Genomic DNA, 20,902 nt, shown 5'->3' with positions numbered 1-20,902 from the left:
ATATAGTACTGGAATGAACACCTCTGAGTATAGAGGTTTAGAGAAAATAAAACCTCGTATTAATGTAGAATTAGCTTTTTTTTACAGCAGTGAAAGCCAGTAGTCTGAAAACAGATGTCCATAAAGGCAACATAGGCTACATTTCTGTGTCTTAAGGTATCTTTTTGGATGTAATATAAAGTATCAAGTATGTTGGGAATCGTGTGTCACGTAATGCTCTCTATGCTCTTGGGATTGTGGAGGTCTGATGGAGAATGATGTGTCCTCTGATGCTCATTGTACATGTGCTGGAGGAGATGGAATTGGGAATGTGAGGAAGTGTGAGGTCAGAGATGCTTGCACTCACTCCTTCACCTAGTTCTTTGGAGATCATCTTGCACCATTGAGCATGAATCTCCTGGAGACTGCGTGGAGAAAAATTAGAAATTATCCTTGGTTTTGGATTAAACCTCTCCATGGTTTTTTTTTGGGGGGGGGGCAGATTTCACTAACACATACTTGAGATCAGTGTGATAATGTGAATATAGGTGTGTGCTTATGTATTTGGTGCTCAGGAATACAAGCGTTTTAGACCTCCTTGAAGTTGTTTTTTTCTTTTTTTTTAATGGATATTCCTGACCACCACTCAAAGCATTTGGGATAAAACCATAATATTATAGTTTCATATGCTTCTCAGGTGATTTTGATGATCTGAAGGTAGATTTGTTTTCTGGTCTCTATTTTGCTGACGTCTTCTATTCTAATGATCATTCCCTTGTATGTTATCTGTTTTCTCTACCGGATCTTCAACTAGTGTTTGCTTCAGTGTTCTCTTCATACGATGAATCTACCAGATTTGTACATGGTATGCAGCACTCTGCCGATTCAGTGTGAGGTTTCAGGACTTTCCTTAGTTTTGGAAAATTCATAGCCATTTCACTTAAAGCATTGCGCCTTCCCATCTTCTCTTGCTGAAGTTCCAATTAGACTTAAGTTCAGACTTCTAATTTAATTCTCCCTATCTCCAAACCTGTCTTTTTGATTTCATACCTCTTTGTCTTTGCAGCACTCTGGGTAATTTCCTCAGATACATCCTCCATGTTATCAAGTCTCTCTTTAACTGTGCCAATCTGCTCTCAAAACTGGTCATTGTTCAATTTTATTTACAGTGTTTCACTTTGAGTTGTTCTACTGGGTTGTCATATCTGCCTGTTCTTTTTATGTTCTTTCATGAGGGTTTTTATGTCTCTATCTCTTTCAGGATTGCAATTATACTTAAATTTATAGAGAGCTTTAGACAGTTAGTTTATCTTATTCTTTTGGTGTTATTCTTCCCACATGCATCTGTCAACTCCCCCATTTTTAGACTGTTTCCTTAATCTGTACTTTGTATTTTTTCAGCTAGGATGTAGTGTCTTTGTGGAATGCTGTGTACTTTAAGATTGGTAGTAGTCCTACAGAGAAGTCTTACACTGGATTTTTCCTGTGGAGTCCAGGAATTTCACTGGCCAGAAATATTTACTATATCTACATTAATATCTCCACTTGGGATTCCTCTGCTATGAGAATGGTCTAAAATTTGAATTCTACACTTACACTGGATATAGATATTTAAATTGCCATTTGTTGTGGGATCTTTTTTCCATATCTGATCAGTGAGAATTTTGTCAGTAGCTTTAGTAAGGGAATAATGCTTTATAGTACCTTAATACAGTGAGAACAGGTCTTTCTGGGTTCTAGCTTTGTGTGAATTTCAGTTGCAAATCCTTATCTTTCTTAGGCCTAAGGGCCACTCCTGTCTTCTAGACATGTGTAAAAAGACCCAACCCCTGTATGTCCCTTATCCATGACTGATGTCCTCTGTTGTGGCCTCAACTCATGTACTCACACATTAGTTATGAGATTCTTCTTTATTTTTGGCACATAGAGACCAAGAAACTAACAGACAAAATTTCTCCCTCTATTCTTCCTTGCCTGTATGTAAAATAGCCTCATTATATTTCATCCAGCATTTTTATGTGTCTGTGACATATAGAGGGATGTCCATGTTAAGTAGATGGAATTAGAAAGGGTTATATCAGTCAGGTTTGAGAATCACCACCAACAGGTGTGGTAGAGAATACATGTCTTTGAAACTGGAACCAGAGTTTGAACTGTGGTTTCACCCCTTTCTGAGTAAGTTAGGCTGAGTGACTTAAGCCCTCTTCAAGTGGTAGGTTTCTCCTCAGGAAAATAGAGGTAATGTTACTAGGGATCTTCTTTAGATGTTCTTCCATTTTGCTCTAAATTACCTCCATTTTCTCCATCCTCCATTCCTACAAAACCTGGGGAAGACTGCAAGTTTCTCATTCAACATTTTCCTTTAAAAAATGTCCTTAAAAAATTCCTTAAAACATAGGGGTGCCTGGGTGGCTCAGTTGGTTAAGGGTCTGACTTCAGCTCAGGTCATGATCTCACTGTTGTGAGATGGAAGCCCACATTGGGATCTGTACTGAGCATGGAATCTGCTAAAGATTCTCTCTCCCTCTCCCTCCCGCATGTATTAGTGCACCCCCCCCCCTTCTCAAAAACAAAACAAAATAAAAACAAAAAAGCTAGTTACCATGGGATGCAGTAGAGGTCATTAGGACAATGATCCCATTCAAAGCAATAGGCCAAATAGCCTGCTGTCTATGTGATCTGTGGCAAGTAGGTTTACTCTGTTTTTCTCACTTCTAAAGTGCCTTTAATCCACCTTATTCGTCTGTTCATTCAACAAATAGCACTGAGTGTTTACTTAGTGCCAGACACTCACGATACTAAATTGAATGACATTGATAAAGTCACTGCTCCCAAAGAATTTACATTCTGGTGGGGGCAACAAACAGAAAATAAGTAAAAACAAAATTTTATATATATAAAATCAGATAGTGGTAAGTGTTATCCACAGAATTAAAATAGGCTGAAGGGAAAGAAAATGGCTGAACACTCTTGGTGGATACCGGGGCAAAGATTCTCTGAGGAGATGACATTTTAGAAGGGAATATAAGCAAGAATATGCCATGTGTGTGGGCAGAGGAAGAGCTAGTTTAAAGACTCCAGAGGAGGGAATAAGCTTGGAGTGGTGAGGAACCAACCAAAGAAAGACTTGGTAGGCAAAAGCCAGAGCACGTATCTTCTAAAGTCAGAGAGACTTGTAGAAAATTTTAAACTGATGGTTGATCTGATCTATGGTTCAAGAAGTTTGCAGTGGCTGCTATGTGCAAGACTGAAAGCAGAAATGGCAGGTTAAAATCCATTGTAGCTGGTCAGAAAAGAATGTTTTTATCTGAGCCAAGAGTCCTAGAAATGCATAGAACTGGGCAGATCCAAGGTGAATGTTGGAGTAGGATCAGTAGTGTGTAGATAAATGGCTTTTTTGAGTTGGGTGAAAGAGAAGAATCAAGGAAAATTGTCAGATTTGGGGCTGGAGCAAGCGGCTAAATGTTGGCACCATTTTCCAAAACGGGAAGAAAGAGGTGTGTAAGGGGTAGACCGTGTGTGTGAAGACAGCACAAGCCGTATAGAACTTCTGAGTCACTGCTAAGCATCTGAAAATGTTGCAAAGGCAACTAGAGTCAGGAGTCCTAGGGATACAACATAGTTAAGGATAAATGTCTGGGATTGATCAGCATAAAACTATGGGCTGGTTGGAATCCCTTAAAGAGACTTGGTAGAGAAGAGAACAGGTGAGTACAGAATCTCAAGGCAGTCTTACATCAGAGGTCAAGTTGAGTACATGGACCAAAGGAGAATGGAAAAAGTGTGATGGGGGACAGAAATGAAATCAGAAGAGTGTGGTAAGCTTCAAGAAGCAGAGAACAACCCAGTGTGAGGCCAGAAAATTAAGTATTTGAAATGCTGCATGAAGGAAATCATGTTTAAGGATCCAGCTGTATCTACAGCTACTAGTTTCTACAGCACTTAAGGGCTTGGGAAGGAGTCCTTAATAATAAGTTTGCCAAGAGGTTGAGAGAGTTCCACTGAAACTCAATAGACGGGACTTAAAATACACAAGAAGATAACTAAACACGTGGTTTTATCAGAGTCACTACAACAAGGAGATTAATGTGCTTCAAGATAAATATAATAATGAATGGATCTAAATGCAATAATTACACATTATAAGGAAATAAGGATCATATGTAAGCTGGCACCAGTCCAGAAGTCAAGTTTATCCACAGCTATCACAGAACAATTAGAGTTTTTCACTCCACAATTGACACGTTTGGGTTTGTGGCACAAATGGAACAGTAATTCATACTATCATTTGATAGCACCATTTGCATTTAGGAAATTTGTAAAGCTGATAAGGGGTAGTAAGAGAAGAGTCCTGTAGGGGCACCTGGGTGGCTCAGTGGGTTAAGCATCTGACTTCAGCTCAGGTCATGATCTCATGGTTGGTGAGTTGGAGCCCCGTGTCGGGCTCTGTGCTGACAGCTCAGAGCCTGGAGCCTGTTTCAGATCCTGTGTCTCCCTCTCTCTCTGCCCCTTACCTGCTGGCATTCAGTCTCTCAAAAAATAAATAAACATTAAAAAAAAGGAGAGAGAGAAGAGCCCTCTGAGGACATGGGTCAGCATGAACCAAACCCCTCTACATTAAAATGTCTCAGAAGCAAGTAGTGGGGAAAGAAAAGACAAGCAAGATGGCAGGGAAGTAGAAACCAAGTTGCAGAAATAGCAGAAGAGGTTTTAGGAACCCCCACATCTAACGTTGAATTTTAATAAATTCAGCACAAAAAAAATACCTCATGTGCCTGGAGACAAACCTATACGTACAGACACTTAGAAACCTCCTAATGAAAAAGACAAATCTTCATCCAGTCACGTCCAGTGCACCTGACAAGCCATGCCCAACTCCATAGAGTTTCCCATCAGCATTTACTCACTTTTTCCAATCTTGAGAGAGAGCTAAAGATTACTTGGCATGTGAAGAAAGTCTCTAACATAAAAGATGAGACATCAAAACAAAGGAGGAAGAAAGGAAACTCAAAAAAAGTTTAATAAAACTGTGTAATGACCTCAGAGAGAGAAGCTATTTATCCTTAAAAAGGTCAGGATGCTATTAAGAAAAAGAAATAAGGAGAGATTATTATTAGGATAAGAAAGAGTTCTTAGAAATTTACAGGTGAGAGCTAAAGTTATATTCATAAATATAAAATTTATAAAAGATTTGGACAATAAGGAAATAACTCAAAACCTTTTTCTAAAATATAGAGGAAACCTTGCCTCCCTCTAGCTCAAAAATAATAAATATTAAAAAGTGGGGGGGGGGGGTACTTGGATGGCTTTGTCCAACTTTGGTTCAGGTCATGATCTCACAGTCTGTGAGTTCGAGCCCCAGATTGCGCTCTGTGCTGACAGCTCAGAGCCTGCTTCAGATTCTCTGTACCCTTTGTCTCTCAAAAATAATAAACCTCAAAAAAATTTGAAATACAGAGGAAACCAGGAGGCCCAACATCGTACTAACAGATCAGAAGAGAAATATTCCAAGGACGTTTGAATGCCATACCCCACACTATCAAGACAGAATGCAAACATTTTCTGAGATGTCTTCTAAAGGATGGTTCCACAAGAAAGAAGGAATGATACCCCAAAAACCTGGAATCGATGCAAGAGGGAGAGGAAGGAAATCTCCTGGACAATAGTGAGAAGAAATCCAGTGTGAGCAGTGGGCATAGGGATAAATGACAGCAAGCAATTTGGGTGAAACCACAGGACACACAGCAGAAAGAGCTTTATAAAAACTTTAGGTTGATTTATTTATTTTGAAAGAGAGCAAGAATGAGCACGAGTAGGGAAGGGGCAGAGAAAGAGGGAGAGAGAGAGAATCCCAAGTAGGCTAGCATATGGAGCTTGAACTCACAAAGTTGTGAGATCATGACCTGAGCCAAAACCAAGAGTCGGATGTTCAACTGACCGAGCCACCCAGATGCCCCTATAAAAACCTTTAAATGACCTGGTGGATTTTCTTGAGCTTGGGAGAGATGTAGGAGGCAGAGGGCCCGGGTTCAAATCCTGACTCTGGCACTTAGGATCTTCTGCTAGTCAATTACTCTCTGTGCTGTATCTTTCCCATTGATAATGTGGATTGTACTGGGCCCACCTCACTGTGTTACAGTAAAAATTACATGAGTAAAGGAGTCTGCTTTGGATTCTGTGTCTCCCCCTTGCTCTGCCCCTCTCAAAAATAAATCTTTAAAATATAAAAAATTTGGGTTTGAAATGCTATTTTCTAAAACAAAGTCATGTCAAGTAAGATATTTAAAGGCAGATGACTGATATGTAACCAAAGGGATAACTATCCCTTGGGTGCTCTGAAATTAAAGAGTATCGTCCCAAAGATGAGCCAGCAGAATGAGAGAGAAGGCATACAGGTTGCCCATGCAATGACAAAGTTTAAGTGATACCTGATTTTGTCTGATCTTTGATGTTTCATTTTTTTAAGGTTTATTTATTTTGGAGAGAGAGCATGAGAGTGTGAGCAGGGAGAGACAGAGGGAGACACAGGCTCCAGGCTCTGAGCTGTCAACCAAGTGCCCAATGCGGGGCTGGAACTCACAAACTGCAAGATGATGACCTAAGCTGAAGACGAACGCTTAACCCACTGAGCCACCCAGGCATCCCTCCATTTGATGCTTCAAAGCCAAGGTAAGCCCTGAGTACTCTGAGCGCAGCCCCCAGGCATCAACGTGGGCAAGTACTTTTCTACCTCAGTGACCATCTCTGGGGCTTGCCTCCCTCTCTGGGTAGGCTGGTGTGTAGTCCTCAGCCCCCACACTGTCCTTAAGGGCTGAATAAAATCACAGGACTAGCCAGCATGGAGGAAGTCACTTTATTAGGCATTTTCCTGTCTGGGGACACAGGTGTTTGGGTTTCAATGAAGGAACTGAAATTTCCACAGCTGAGCTAGAGACAGCTGCTCCAGAAACCCAGAGGGGAACCATGGAGTCTTGTGTTTTATGCTGTATCTTGGCAATACTCCTTGGTGCTGCTAATGCACCCTGGAGGCCCCGCTCCTTTGTGATGGGCCTGGAGGCAATCATCTTTCCAGCCACGTCAGGCAGAAACCAGGTGATAAAGGCACAGGGACCCCTTGCTTAAGTCACAGAAACACCCAGGCACCAACGGAGGATGAAATCCCACTCAAAATATAGATGAACTGATATTTGATGGCATGCAAGTGAAGTGAGGTTTTTCTTTCAAGAAACAAAAACGGGCACAGATAAAATTTTTTTAGACCATCTGAAATTCTGACTAAATAGCCTTGGATGTAGACTGCCCAGGGAAAGTGGTGCTTTCGATAATAACCAGGAGTGCCGAGTTTTGGATTTTAATTCATTTTAAACTTTTTCCTATTGAAATGATTCATCCCAGCTATTTTTTTGGAGAAAGAATTTTTCCTAGGCTAGAGTTATGGTAAAAAGAAGGGGGATTTGGGAACAAATATTTATGAAGTGCCCAGAATGATAAGTGGCCCACATCATCACTTTTAACCACGAAAAGGCTAACGATTGGTTGAAAACAACATCTGAAATCACAAGGCTAACAAGCAGTGGAGGTGAGATTCAAATGAAGTTCTCCTGATCTGAAATGGTGCTCTTTGCTTCACACCACGTTCCTTCTCCCAAATCCAGACACAGAGCTTTGTTTTGTCTTCTGCTTTGCCACTAACAAAGATGTTGCAATCCATCCACTCACAGAAGTCAAATAGGACAGTCCCGTAATTTCCAACCGTGAGAATGAGTGCACTTGTCTCTACTTTATCAATTAAGGTTCCTGCTGTGATGTGTTTCCCCATCTTGCCAAGCTATTTAAAAATCTCCATGATGCATTGCTTCTTATCTTGCCCAGTGAAAGTTGGCAAGCACTGTGATCCTTACTTAATAACTCAGGTTACCCAGGGAATAGCCTGGATTAGAAGCTATGATACCCGAAGCTCATGGATAAGCACTCTGAGTCTCCTGTCTGGACTCGATGAATAATTCAGAGTTCTGTTTGGTGGAAATCCATTTAGGGGTCTGGCAGATTTGATGGCTTCAGAGCTGTGGCATGGGGAATGCTACTCTTGCCTCGGTGTCCTCCTGGCTCTCTGACTGCTTCTCCTTAGGGGCCAAGGTCTAATTCCCCTAGCCTTTAAAAGTTGGTATAACACAAGGTTCTGGTCCTGGCCCTCTTCATTCAGCCAAAAATTATGTGAGCTCCCATTACTTGTGCATGGCAATTGCCTGTTGGTGTTCAGGTCTATTTCTGGCTCTTTTCCCTGGTGTGGCCTCAGGTCTTGGGACCCAACTGGTCACCTCTCTGGGTAGCCCCCGTCCTGTGGTTCTAGCTCCTTCCTTCCCCCATGGTTCCTCCAGCTCCAGGGTTGATGGTAGCTTCCAGATGCTACTGATCTGTGGGTTACCTCATTGCTCCCTGGTTGGCTTTCCAGATCTTCCATCATCTTCTGTATTAAGTCCCAACTGCTTGCAAGAGGTAGAGGACTGTTTTCTTGGTTCTGTCCTGACCCACACAGACCACCTTCTTAGGCACATGCTACAGGAACTGAACGTGATGGGTTGGCAGGAAAGGAATTGATCACAAAAGGTACTGGAGAGATCTAAGAATCTCTGTGAGGACAAGAGAAGTAGAAGCTCGGAGGTTGCAAGGAAAAGAGCAGGGCTCAAAAATATCCAGGTAGAACCATTCAGGGAAGCCATGTTCTGTGCAGGGTGTTGTGCCTTGAGTGCCGACACTGGATGCTGGAAATGCTCATTCAGGTCGTGGTCTCTGCGACCATCTGTCAACAGAATCGATTCTGGTCTTTTCCTTCTTCATGACATAGGGAATGGAGTACATGCGTCTGATTAGCTCAGTGCAGGTCAAGTATCCATCCATTGTTGCAAGGTTATCTGACATTTTCAGTTCCCATCATGAGATGGGCTCTTTACAGGCACCAGAATTATCTAGATAGAAGATAAAGATTTGGATGCTGTGTGGACATTTTAGTTTGGGCAGACGTTTAGACAAAGATTCAAATGCAATTGGTGGAGTTGGGGGACCCTCTGAAATCATTGGTTAGGAATTGGGGGGAAGGGCGTCTGGCTGCCTAGGTCAGTTAAGTGTCCAACTGTTGATTTCATACCAGGTCATGATCTCACGGTTCATGAGTTCGGGCCCCTGTATTGGGCTCTGTGCTGACAGTGTGGATCCTGCTTGGGATTCTCTCTCTCTCCCTCCCCCACTGGTGCTAGTACCTATCTCTCTCTCAAACTAAATAAACTTTTAAAAAAAGAGGGAAAACAGCCAAAGAAGGGTAAATTACTAATCAAGCTATTGCCATGGGGGTAAGTATAATTCCTCAGAGGGGGTAGGATGTGGGACAACTAGATGGGGCTTAATTCCCCATCACACCCCCAGGTGTGGCCTGAGTGGGCTTTGGCAGCTAGAGGAGACCTTCTGGCAAATAAATGCAGGGTGTGGCAGTAAAAAGTTGGGCAGGTGTGAACTGAAAAGGTGAGGGAGGGCATGGGCTGCATCTTTGCAGCCAAGGTCAGCTAGGAACTGCTGAGCATTGAACATACAACAGTAGACAAGAGAGAAACAAGCATTCCTGGCTTCCCTAAGCTGGTGCTCTTGAGATGCAGACAGGTGAACAGGCAAGGGCAGGGGGGCACAGCAATAATACAGCAGCCTCAGAAGCTAGGGCTGGACCTCTGGCCTGTAAGACCCATGAGGATGGGGACAGCACCCTACTCATTTTTGAATCCCAATTGCCTGGAATGCTATCTATTCAATATATGTTTTCTGGCTCAATAATGAACGGCTGGGCACAGCTCTGGGATGTTACATTCATTGTTTCGGTCTCTCACTCTAACCCAACAAGGTAGGTGTGTCACCATTTACATGGAAGAAAGTTAAGGAACTCATAATTATTCCTGTCTCAGCTTTGAGGTAATGACACCAAACAGTTTGCCTGTCCAGCATGCCCCATTTCCAAGCCTGGGCTCTCCCTATCAGAGAACTGACCTTCTGGGTTGCAAATGGTAACTCTTTGTTGTATATTCCCAGAAGCAGAGTTCTTTGGGAACAGAAACTATGTCTGTTTTGTTGAACACTGTATGCTCAGCATCTGGGCTAGTGCTGACACATGGATGATTTTCTGAATGCCTTGGATAAATGAATAAGGCTCAGTGGTGGTAACTTCACTGGTTACAAATCTAAGAGGTGGTAGACCTGAGGCCCAAACTGGGTACTTTGCTGAGCATTACACAACTTACCTGTATGCCACAGATATGTGGCCACTAGAAAATTTACGTTGGCTTGAAGACTGCTGTTTTAAGGTCAGAATAATGGGACAGGAAGTGTTTGAGGGATGACCAAGCACAACTCTAGGCCTAAAGGGTGGAGAAGGTTCTTCAAGAACGAGGCCCTATTTCCAAAGCTGTGGCTGGACTGGACAACCTTTAAAATTCCCCACAGATTTACATTCTAAGGTTTTTAACTTAATATCTAGCTAAAAGTCAAAGTGTTTGCTCCAGCACTAAGAACTAATTGACCTTATTAGCTTACTAAATCAAAATAATTTTAAAATATTGGAAATAAAAGACCCTGTGGAACAGTCATCTCAAACTTTGCACTGTTGGATATACAAAGAGCCACATTCAAAATGGAGGGGAACTGGAAGATCTCTTCTGCCTTATTTATCATGTTCTTATTCTCTTCTTTTTGCAAAATCAACTAGCATGGAATTAATAACTAGTACCAGGGGGAGGGAATAGGAGGTGACAGATGAACAGGAAATGCAGACAGAATTTACGATGCACACATCCTGATTTTAGCTAGAATGTGTTCCCCCAAGAAAGTCCACGAATTGAAAAAAAAATGTTAATTAAATATAAAATCTTCAAGCAGTATTATTCAAACACCTACATATTGTTGTCCCCAGGAGATTGTTGGGCAGAACTGAAAGACAGTGGGAACAACAAAGAGAGGTTTCACATAAATTACGATTTTGAGCAGGTAAAGACACATTTTAAGTTTCTTTGAAGCATGTAAAATATTTGCATTGGTTTATTAAAAAATTATTCGCCTGGGGTGCCCGGGTGGCTCAGTCAGTTAAGCGTCCAACTTCGGCTCAGGTCATGATCTCACTGTTGGTGAGTTCAAGCCCTGTGTTGGGCTCTGTGCTGATGGTGCAGACCCTTGAACCTCCTTCGGATCCTGTGTCTCCCTCTCTCTGTCCCCAGCTCACTCTCTCCAAAGGAAATAAACATTAAAAAAAAAAAAGCAAAATTTCACATCATGCAAGTGCTGTGATAGTGTGAACTTTTCTGGTAAACACTGAAGTAGGATCTAATGTCTACTTTAGCTATTATCTTCTGGGAAAAAAAAAAAATTAGGGCTGTGCCCCATCAGCTTTTAAATGAAAATATATACATGCAGCCAATCAGATTAATAGTTACTCGGTCATCCCTTTGACTGGATCACTGATTCAGAAATTCAGATGTGAACATTAGGGTGTATTTCATATGGTTCTCACCACTTAAATATGTTCCAGGACAGTCCTGCCAGAGTACCCACCGACAGGGTTAAAATGACAACCAAAAGCAAAACCCCCTTGTCCACAGAGTCAACATTTCACGACTCCCTCAAGGATCTCAAAACATATTCCAAGATACAGGAAAAAGACACTGAGCATATTTATATGCCTAATCAAGAGAAGGTATGAAAGAGAAATTATGGGGCCCTGATACTCTGTTGACCCTTCTTGTGAGCCCTCATTAATCCCAGAGCCAGATGCATCCTCAGAATCTATCTAAACACATTTCTTCAAAAGGCCACTCTGGACAATTAGGAACAGAACTTTAGAATTCTTTGCTTCCATCACTTAGGGCTGAATATTTCCAGCCATGGGTATCTCCCATAGCTATTGTACCCTGGCTGCCCTGAGCTAATCACCTCTGCTTGAGTGTGCCAAGCAAGTTCAAGCATTTGTGCCTTTGTTTATTCCGTTCCCTCTACCTGGAAGTATCTTTTATCTACTCTTCTACCTGTGGAAATCTTATTTATTCTTTGTGGCTCTACACAACAATTGCCATTTTTGTGAGGCATGCCCCATTGGTGACTTCTAACCAAAAACAATATAATTGTTTATTTTAGGAACTCCAGCTGAAAGGGCCTGAAGAATGTAAAAAAAAAAAAAAACACAAAAACTTGTAGCCAATAATGATAACCATCATCATATAGAACATTTATATATAAAAGAAATATTTCAGCCCAAACACAAAGCTAAAGAGGGAAACAGTGATTTGTGAACTGGAATTCTTTTCCCCCATTTCTTTCTCAAAGCTATAGCCTCTACTATAAAGTGAGTCAATATATAAAAGTTTAGTGGAAACCTGAGTTCCTACTCTAAAATGTTTACCAAGGATAGAAATTGAATCATAATACTATTTTGTCCTGAGCCACAGTAACTTCTATCAAGGCAAAACCCTCCTCACAAAAATTATTTTAGGAGTTAGCAAATATTCTAGTTCAATCCGTCCCAGGCTGGGCTGGTACCCAGAATCATAAGGGGAATTTTCAAGATTCATATGGGCCTGTGAAACAGCATCTTTGGGGAGTGAGCCCCAAGCTCCCCCTAGGTGAACTGAAGAACCACCAGGCTATCTTCACTGATCATTTTTATAATTAACTGTCTGAGCTGGGGATATTAGCAATGTTCCTCACAAGTATATGTCAAGGAACAGAAATATCTGGACACACAATATTTGAATTCCATTGAAGCAGGGACAGTATGGGCTGTCAGTACACTCATTTTGCTCATTTGGCATTGTAGTTACAGGAGAAAAGGGACTGCTAAAAATGTCAACAAATTTCTGCAAAGCAAAATACTGACTTGTCTTAGCTGAAATACCTCATGGTTGTCTTCAGCTTAAACAAGAAAAGATTGGGGACAAAACTTTGTTAAAATTCCATTTGATTTATCCAGCCATGAACCATTTTGTTTTAAATGTGAATTGCCAAAAGAGCTTAGTTTTTGAGACCTCTGTTACACAATGACCTCATCTTCTTATATTAGGAAAGAACTTGGATTGGTTCAGAAGTATAAAATTATAATAATAGTGTCTTTAAAAATTAGAATCCCTGAAGGTCTAATACACCACTGGTTTGGGGCTACCAATTCATACCATAAATTAAGATTCCAATTGAGCAGACTGCATTAACTGGATGTTTTCTGACAATTCTCTAAGTGCTACTCTATGGGCAATCCATACATATCTGGTAATTACCTGTTAGTCTCCTGTTAATATGTTCTATTTATGCATGCCCCAGTGGGGAACCAAGGGACACTGAGGATACAAATGAATGAACCAACTCCAACCCTAGTAAGTAGATAATAGGAAGAATGCATTGGACCCTCAAGCACTACATGAAGTTCTACACAGCCTTATCCATCATGTGGCTGGCAAGCATAAAGACACCTATATGCACTGAAGAATCTCCTAGCTGTGCTCTTTGAGAAAGCTTAGAAACAAAAATTAAAATACAGAGCCCAACCAAGCAAAGGTAGACTTCCACCATCCCTGTCATGAGTTCATCTGTTTTTTTTTTTTTTTTTTGCTTAAGCTATATTTGACAGTTCACAGGGAATTTAAAACTCATGGCTGTACTAGGCATGGGAAATACAACATGAAAATTTGTTGGGTTTCCCAGCTAAGCACTGACAGCTTACACCGTGCCTTATTTTTGGCGTGAAGAAGTTGCAATGCTCACGTGCAGCTGGGCAGCTGAGAGAATCTGGCTCACTTTTCACATTTTCTCTGCAGCTACAGCTGGTACAGATGACATGGAAAAGGTGAGAATTTCTTGAAGCAGGTTGTCTTTTCCAAAAGTGGCCACATTAATATTCCAGTCCCACACCTTCCTGCAGAACCTGCATAGAGAGAGAAGTACAATCTAATTTTCCTCTCCTTGGACCTGGGTGATGCTTTGTGACCCACCCCCACCGCGGACAAGAATATGGAGAAGTGATGGTGTAGGGTTTCTAAGGTTAGGTCATAGAAGCTGATAATAGCTTCCCCTCCTTGGACCTGGGTGATGCTTTGTGACCCACCCCCACCGTGGACAAGAGTATGGAGAAGTGATGGTGTAGGGTTTCTAAGGTTAGGTCATAGAAGCTGATAATAGCTTCCACCTGGCTCTGTTTTGGGACACTTACCTTGGAGAGACAAATGACCCCATTGAACTGCAGTCCCAGCCAACAGCCAGCATCCCCTGCCAACACAGGCATGCCCCTTCAGAGAATTCTACTCAGAGCCTTCCAGTCACCCCACCTGATGCCAAAGAGAAGAGACATAATGTGCCCACCATGCCCCACCAAAATTGCAAACCTGTGAGCAAAATAAATATTGTCAGTAGCGTAAGCGACTGTTTTGGGGTGACTTGTTCTGCAGCAAATTGAATGCTTATCTTCTGTGAATAGTTTAAGTCACTTCTCACCAGGAAAACAATTCAACAGCCATTTATCAAGGATTCACATATTGTGATATGGGACTTGGAATAACGGTCTTATATCCACGATGTGGTCACATCTGGCCAGCATCATGTGAAAGCCATGCTTGGTCACTTGGGCACTGTAAATTCTTTCTTTAAAGGTTATAAAATACATACTTCTAAAAATGCACATCTTACAGATTTTAAGTAAAAAATAAAAAGGAATGTCCCTCATCTTTCAGACCCTTCTCCACACACTCCCCTGAGCACATCTTAGACTCTTCCCCTGTAGGTCGTGAGCTTCTTTTTATTATGTTGTCAAAGCAAGCCTAATGATGATCAAGATAGGAACATGATGATGGTGGCCAGTTTCTATGTGCCAGGCACTGCAGAACTTGGGGAGCTTGAAATTGGTTATGGTGGGAGTATCTAGAGCACAGGCATTGCAAAATATGAAACATCAGAGCTTTTGGTTCAAAAAAACCAGTTGTTAAATTTATCATCAGGGACCATGTTTCTCTCTGCTAATTAATACATCTCCAGCACCTAGGACAGTGTCCAGCACATGGAAGGCTCTCAATATGTGTTTGCTGACTGAATGAATGAATGTTCTAAGTGCAGGCTCAGACAACATTCCTGCTGATGCACTTCTAAAATGAACGTGACCTACCAGTTTCATGAATGAACGTGCTTCTAAAATGCAACTTCTGATTATTCATTGTTTTGAGGCATTTCCCTATTTGGATAATTGGATTACTCTCTCTGTGGGTCAACAGAGCCAGGGACGTAGCTGAAGCATACAATTCACAGGGACACACAGTGCCCCAATAGTCAACTTGTCATGGCAAAAATTAATTCAAACTCCCTAACCAAAAAGTATCATCCTTTTCATCTCTTTTACCAGCTTTTGTCATACTCAAATGTTTTTTTTTTGGGAGTGATCTAGTCAAGAAAAAAAAATTAAAAAGAACATATACAGAAGTACACGTGCACTGTGGGTATATGTGCATGTGCACATGTAGCATGTAGACCTTTTGGGATGGGTCTACATACATATTAAAGATCTTCTTTAAACAGAAATGGTGGGACGATTGGTGAGAGATGGGGAAGAATGTGTGAATAATGAAATATAAAAGCAAGAGCAATCCAGGCCTTGTCTGTCAGAGGAAGGAAATCAGATCTGCAAAATGGTTGCCTCCAAAATTAACTACTCAGATAAACAGAAGCAACATATGCACTTTAGGCATAAAAGACCCAAGGCAATGTGGGAATGATCAGGTGGGGACAAAGGCTTTCCCCAAGAGCAACACTATGGACATTATTTAACCATCATGATCTGCTCCAGGTCTCAGGTCACTGACAATAATTATGACTTGTAGAATGACAGACATCTACATGGCACTTCCCCAAATTCCATCTCTGCTTAAAATGCAAATGCTTTCCAAAGCAGATTTATATTTTCAATTAACCTTCTTGTCGGTTCCAAGAAAATCTTTGGGGGCAGGCTGGACATGAAGGATAGTGGTATCGGTACTGGTTTACTCACCAATTACTCTTCAACGCCGATGCGTGCCAGTGATGGGCTAACCAATGGACATCTCCTTGAATTCTTTTTTTCCTTCCTTTTTAAAAAAATTCCAGGAAATATTAGGAATCTCAGTTCTGTTTCTATGAAAAAAACTAAGGGTATTATAAAAAATGTTGTGGCTTTGGTGAGTCATACATCACTACTGGAAAGCAGATATTCTGTGATTCCTTGCTTTTGAGTCCTATCGATAATTTCCACCACTGAAAACACAGCCATCTTGTAGCATTTCCAAAAGAAAGGACTCTGGAAAAATTCACATAAGTCAGGAGAAATCTTTATATTCCCCCTGTAGAAATCAAAGAGAATGGAATTAAGGGAATGTCTAAGAACATTTCTTGCATGACAAAGCCTTTTCAGATTAGCAAAATAAATTAACTTACCAAGAAATCTTAAATGAAAGAGTAGAAAAATCAAAGCAGGGCACAATGCATGAGTCCAAGGATGAGTCAATATTAGAAAAACCTATTAGTATAATTCACTCAATTACAAGTCAAAAGAGAAAAAAAAACTTCTCCTCCTCCTTTTCCCCTTGCCTTCCCAAATAGTTCAGCCCAAAAACTATTAGCTGAGTCCCAGAAGAAGTGGGAGTGTGTTGGGAAGTGAGTGGTGTGAGGCAAGTGTGCACAGGGGAAGGACAGCGGTGATGAATAGACGATTGGTTTTACCCAAGGGTTTGATCACACAGGTAACTATCTTAAGGATATAAGAAGGCAGGTTTTTTTTACTTCCAGGGAAGGGACTTGTAAACATGGAAAGGGAGAAAACTACAATCTACCTATGCAACTGGATTGGAGTAAATCTATCATGCTGAACTCAGAGTTTTCTATGGATGGATGGACAGAAGGATGGATGGACAAATGAGAAAATACATAGACATACACGTACACATAAGCATACATGTATTCTCTAGCTCTTTTCACTAAGAGGGGCTTACAAGCAGTGACACCCAAAGAGTAGTCAACAGGCCAAGATGACGGAGGGCTCTAGCAGAAGCAGAAAGTCAACAGCCAGGGAGGTAATAGGCCCATCTTACTCTCTGATGTTTAGACAAAGCAAGACTGCTGTGCTCAATTACAAGAGGTACACTTAAAGAACAGATTCCCAGGACAGCCCAGAGGGTCCTATGATTAACAGCGAAAGGAGATGAGATTTAATGTACTGAAAAGAATTAAGGGAAATATAAAAATACTCTTCAAATTTCCAAATGGCTGTCATGAGAAAGAGAGATCAGGTTCATTATCTCCGTGGTTCCAGAAATAGAACAAGGACCAATGCATAGAAATTTCCCAGATAGCGTCTAGGGACAAGAAAAACTGTTCCAACAATTAGACTTACGCCACAAAGGAGGAGGAGGTGAATCACGCGATAGGTCTTCCCTCAGAGGCTTCTAACGATTCATCAGGGCTGTTGCAATGCAGTTTCCAGCCGTGGGTAAAGATTTGTACTAAATTGACTCTGAGGACTTTGTAACTCAAAGTGAGGTCCATGGACCAGTAGCACTGACATGACCCGGAAGCTCAAAAAAAAAATGCATATTGTTGCTTCCACCCCTAAACCTAATGAATTAGAACCAGTATCTTTGCAGGATCTGTTTGATTCACGTGCACGTTAAAGAGTGAGAAGCAGATGTTGAAGATGTCTTGTCACTCTCCAGCTTCTCCATCCACTTAGGTTTTCAGTCTCCTTTGGTACTCCTCTTTCACCCTGCATGACCTACTAAATGTCCATTTAATAATTAGTTATTAAAGGCAGAAGACCTGAGGGTGATTTGGGATAGAGTGGATATAATGAGCTTCCAAATTAGTGTAATCTGATAAATGATTATACAATTGACCCTTGAATAATGGCAGGGGTCAAGAGCAACAACTCTCCATGTCGAAAAGCCATGTATAACTTCTGACTCCCCCCAGATGTGTCTAATAGCCTGTTGACTGGAAGCCTTACAGATAACCTAAATAGTCAATTACCACATATTTCATGTATGTATTATATACTGTATTCTTAAAGTAAGCTACAGAAAATGTTAAGAAAATCTTAAGAGCAAATACATTTACAGTACTGTAAAGAAATCTGTATGTAAGTGGACCAGTGCAGTTCAAAGCTGTGTTGTTCCAAGACCAATTATATTCCTTATTGGTAGAAATTTGGGGGTGGGAGGTAGTCCACTGAAGGTCACTGACATAGAGATGGGTGTGAATGCAGTCGTGTATACTCTCCTTGGACCCAATGAATGAGAGCATACCAAAAGCTCTCACCTTCCTCTAGGTTTCCATTCATTAGGTCTATACTTGAAGCAGAAATGTGAGCCTGCTATCCACTCTCCAGGACTGTGTACAGAAGGGAAAATAACATTCTGCCTTCCGAGGAGCGTACGTGCATGCCTTAGTTTTATCTTCCAGGATCGTCTTATTCTTGTAGAGACAGAAACCTCAAACTTTCAACAGCCAATAGTCCACAAAACTTCAAACAAAGAGTGGACACATAGTCAGACCTCAGGTGTAAGACGAGAACCAGGGCATTTAATGACGACTAGATGTTAAATGGTAGGAAGACAGGCCTCACTTCTCAGGCAGCTTCATCATCTTCCAGTCCCCAGCTCCTAACACTTTAGGCTGTGTAACAACCAACTGTTCCCAGGGCTCCTCCCCAATGGCACACTTTCCTTGGGCCTTCCTGTCACCTCAATCTAGAATATCCTCAAGCTGTGTCCTTGCCTGGGTAACCTCTGCTCATCCTTTAAGACTCAGCTCAGGACGCATCTGGTCCTCCAGGAAGCACTCCTTTACCCCCTGACATGCTGCCCTTCTGAGTTGGTTCCCACAGCACCCTCTATCAACGTAGACCATTGCCACCCAACAGAAGCACAACAGGGGCTGCATAAATTTAAGTTTTCTAATACTACAGTTTTTAAATTTTTTTTTTTGAGAGAGCGCACATGCACGTGAGTGAGTAGGGGAGGGGCAGAGAGAGGGTGACAGAGAATCCTAGTGCTGACACAGGGCTCAAACTCATGAACCACGAGATGACGAGCTGAGCAGAAATTGAGAGTTGGCTGCTTAACTGAATGAGCCACCCAGGAGCCAATAATAATAATAATAATAATAATAATAATAATAATAAAGAAGAAGAAGTTTAACTGTCACTATTTGTAGATGATATGATGCTTTACATAGAAAACCCTAGAGACACCACTAAAAAACTTACAAGAATTCTGGGGACTGTCAGCACAGAGCCTGCTTGAGATTCTATTCCCATCTCTCCCTGCCTTTCCTCTGCCTGCACACAGGCTCGCTTTCTGGCTCACTCTCAAACAAACATTTAGAAAAAAGGAATTCTGTAAAGTTGAAGGAGGAAAAATAATACCTGGAAATCAACTGCATTTGTTTTCTTTTTTAATTTATGTTTAATGTTTATTTATTTTTGAGGGAGAGAGAGAGACAGAGGCAGACAGAGAGAGGGAGACACAGAATCCAAAGTAGGCTCCAGGCTCTGAGCTGTCAGCACAGAGCCCGACACAGGGCTTGAACCCACAAACCACAAGGTCATGACCTGAGCCGAAGTCATTCGCCTAACCGACTGAGCCACCCAGGTGCCTCAGTCGCACTTCTATACAGGAAATAACAGAGAGCAAAATTAAGAAAACAATTCCATTTACAATCACACCACAAAGAATAGAACGCCTAGGAATAAATTTAACCAAGGAGGTGAAAGACCTGTACATTGAAAATTATAAAGGTTGATAAAAGAAACTGAAGATGACACAAGTAAGTGGAAATGACACAAATATGCTCCTGGATTGGGAGAACCAATATTATTAAAATATCCATAATGCCCAAAGTAATCTACAGGTTCAGTGTAATCCCTATCAAAATACCAACCTCATTTTTCACAGAAAAAATAATACTAAGATTTGTCTGAAGCCACAAAAGACCCCAAATATCCGAGGCAATCTTGAGAAAGAAGAATAAACCTAGAGGTACCACATTCCCAGATTTCAAGATATAATACAAAGCTCTAGTAATCAAAACAGTATGGTACTGGCACAAATACAGACACATAGATGAATGTAACAGAATAGAGAGTCCAGAAATAAACCCACACTTGTGTGGTCACTTAATCTACAACAAAGGAGGCAAGAACATACAAGGAGGGAAAGAGAGTCTCTTTGATAAATGGTGTTTGGAAAACTGGACAGCTACTTGCTGGACCGCTTACACCATACAAAAATAATTCAAAATGGATTAACGACCTAAATGGGAGACTTGAGACCATAAAACTCTTAAAAGAAAAAAGGCAATAATATCTTTGAGATTGGCCTTGGCAACATTTTTCTAGATCTGTCTCCTCAGGCAAAGGAAACAAAAACAAAAACAAACTATTGGGAACACACCAAAATAAAAAACTTTTGCACAACAAGGAAAACCATCAACAAAACAGAAAGGCAAACCACTGAATGGGAGAAAACATTTGCAAATGACATATCCAATAAGGGTTAATATCCAAAATATACAAAGAACTCATGCAACTCAACACCAAAAGACCTCAATCTGATTTAAAAAAGGGCAGAGGATGTTAAGAGACATGTTTCCACAGAAGACCTACAGATGGCCAACAGACACACGAAGAGTTGCTCAACATCACTTACCATTGGGGAGATGCAAATCAAAACCACAAAAGGTATCACCTTATACCTAACAGAATGGCTAGAATCAAAAAGCAAGAAATAGCAAGTGTTGGTGAGAATATGGAGAAAAAGGAACCCTTGTGCACTGTTGGTGGGAATGTAAACTGATGCAGCCACTGTGGAAACCAGTATGGAGGTTCCACAAAAAATTA

The 20,902-nt window shown here is 41.2% G+C and overlaps 1 long non-coding RNA gene across 18 annotated transcripts in view; it reads right to left on the bottom strand.

Annotated features, from left to right (window-relative positions):
- LOC109275463 (uncharacterized) overlaps window positions 1-20,902 on the bottom strand; it is a 76,843-nt gene that overhangs the window by 27,229 nt on the left and 28,712 nt on the right. For 10 of the 18 annotated variants that reach the window (XR_008424124.1, XR_008424120.1, XR_008424127.1 and 7 more), the window contains 3 exons: window positions 16,025-16,352; window positions 14,204-14,318; window positions 13,759-13,918 (listed from right to left, as the gene is read on the bottom strand). This is a non-coding gene — a long non-coding RNA (uncharacterized LOC109275463). Of the gene's footprint in view, window positions 1-10,638; window positions 11,237-13,758; window positions 13,919-14,203; window positions 14,376-16,024; window positions 16,353-20,902 lie in introns of those variants that run through there. The other 8 variants (XR_002084158.2, XR_002084161.2, XR_002084163.2 and 5 more) reach the window with 6 other exon arrangements.

The sequence above is a fragment of the Panthera pardus genome, unplaced genomic scaffold, assembly GCF_024362965.1.
Source record: "Panthera pardus isolate Hobbes unplaced genomic scaffold, ASM2436296v1 HiC_scaffold_20, whole genome shotgun sequence".
NCBI lineage: Eukaryota > Metazoa > Chordata > Mammalia > Carnivora > Felidae > Panthera > Panthera pardus.
The sequence above is the reverse complement of the archived record's forward strand: the minus strand, read 5'-3'. Positions and strand labels throughout refer to the sequence as shown.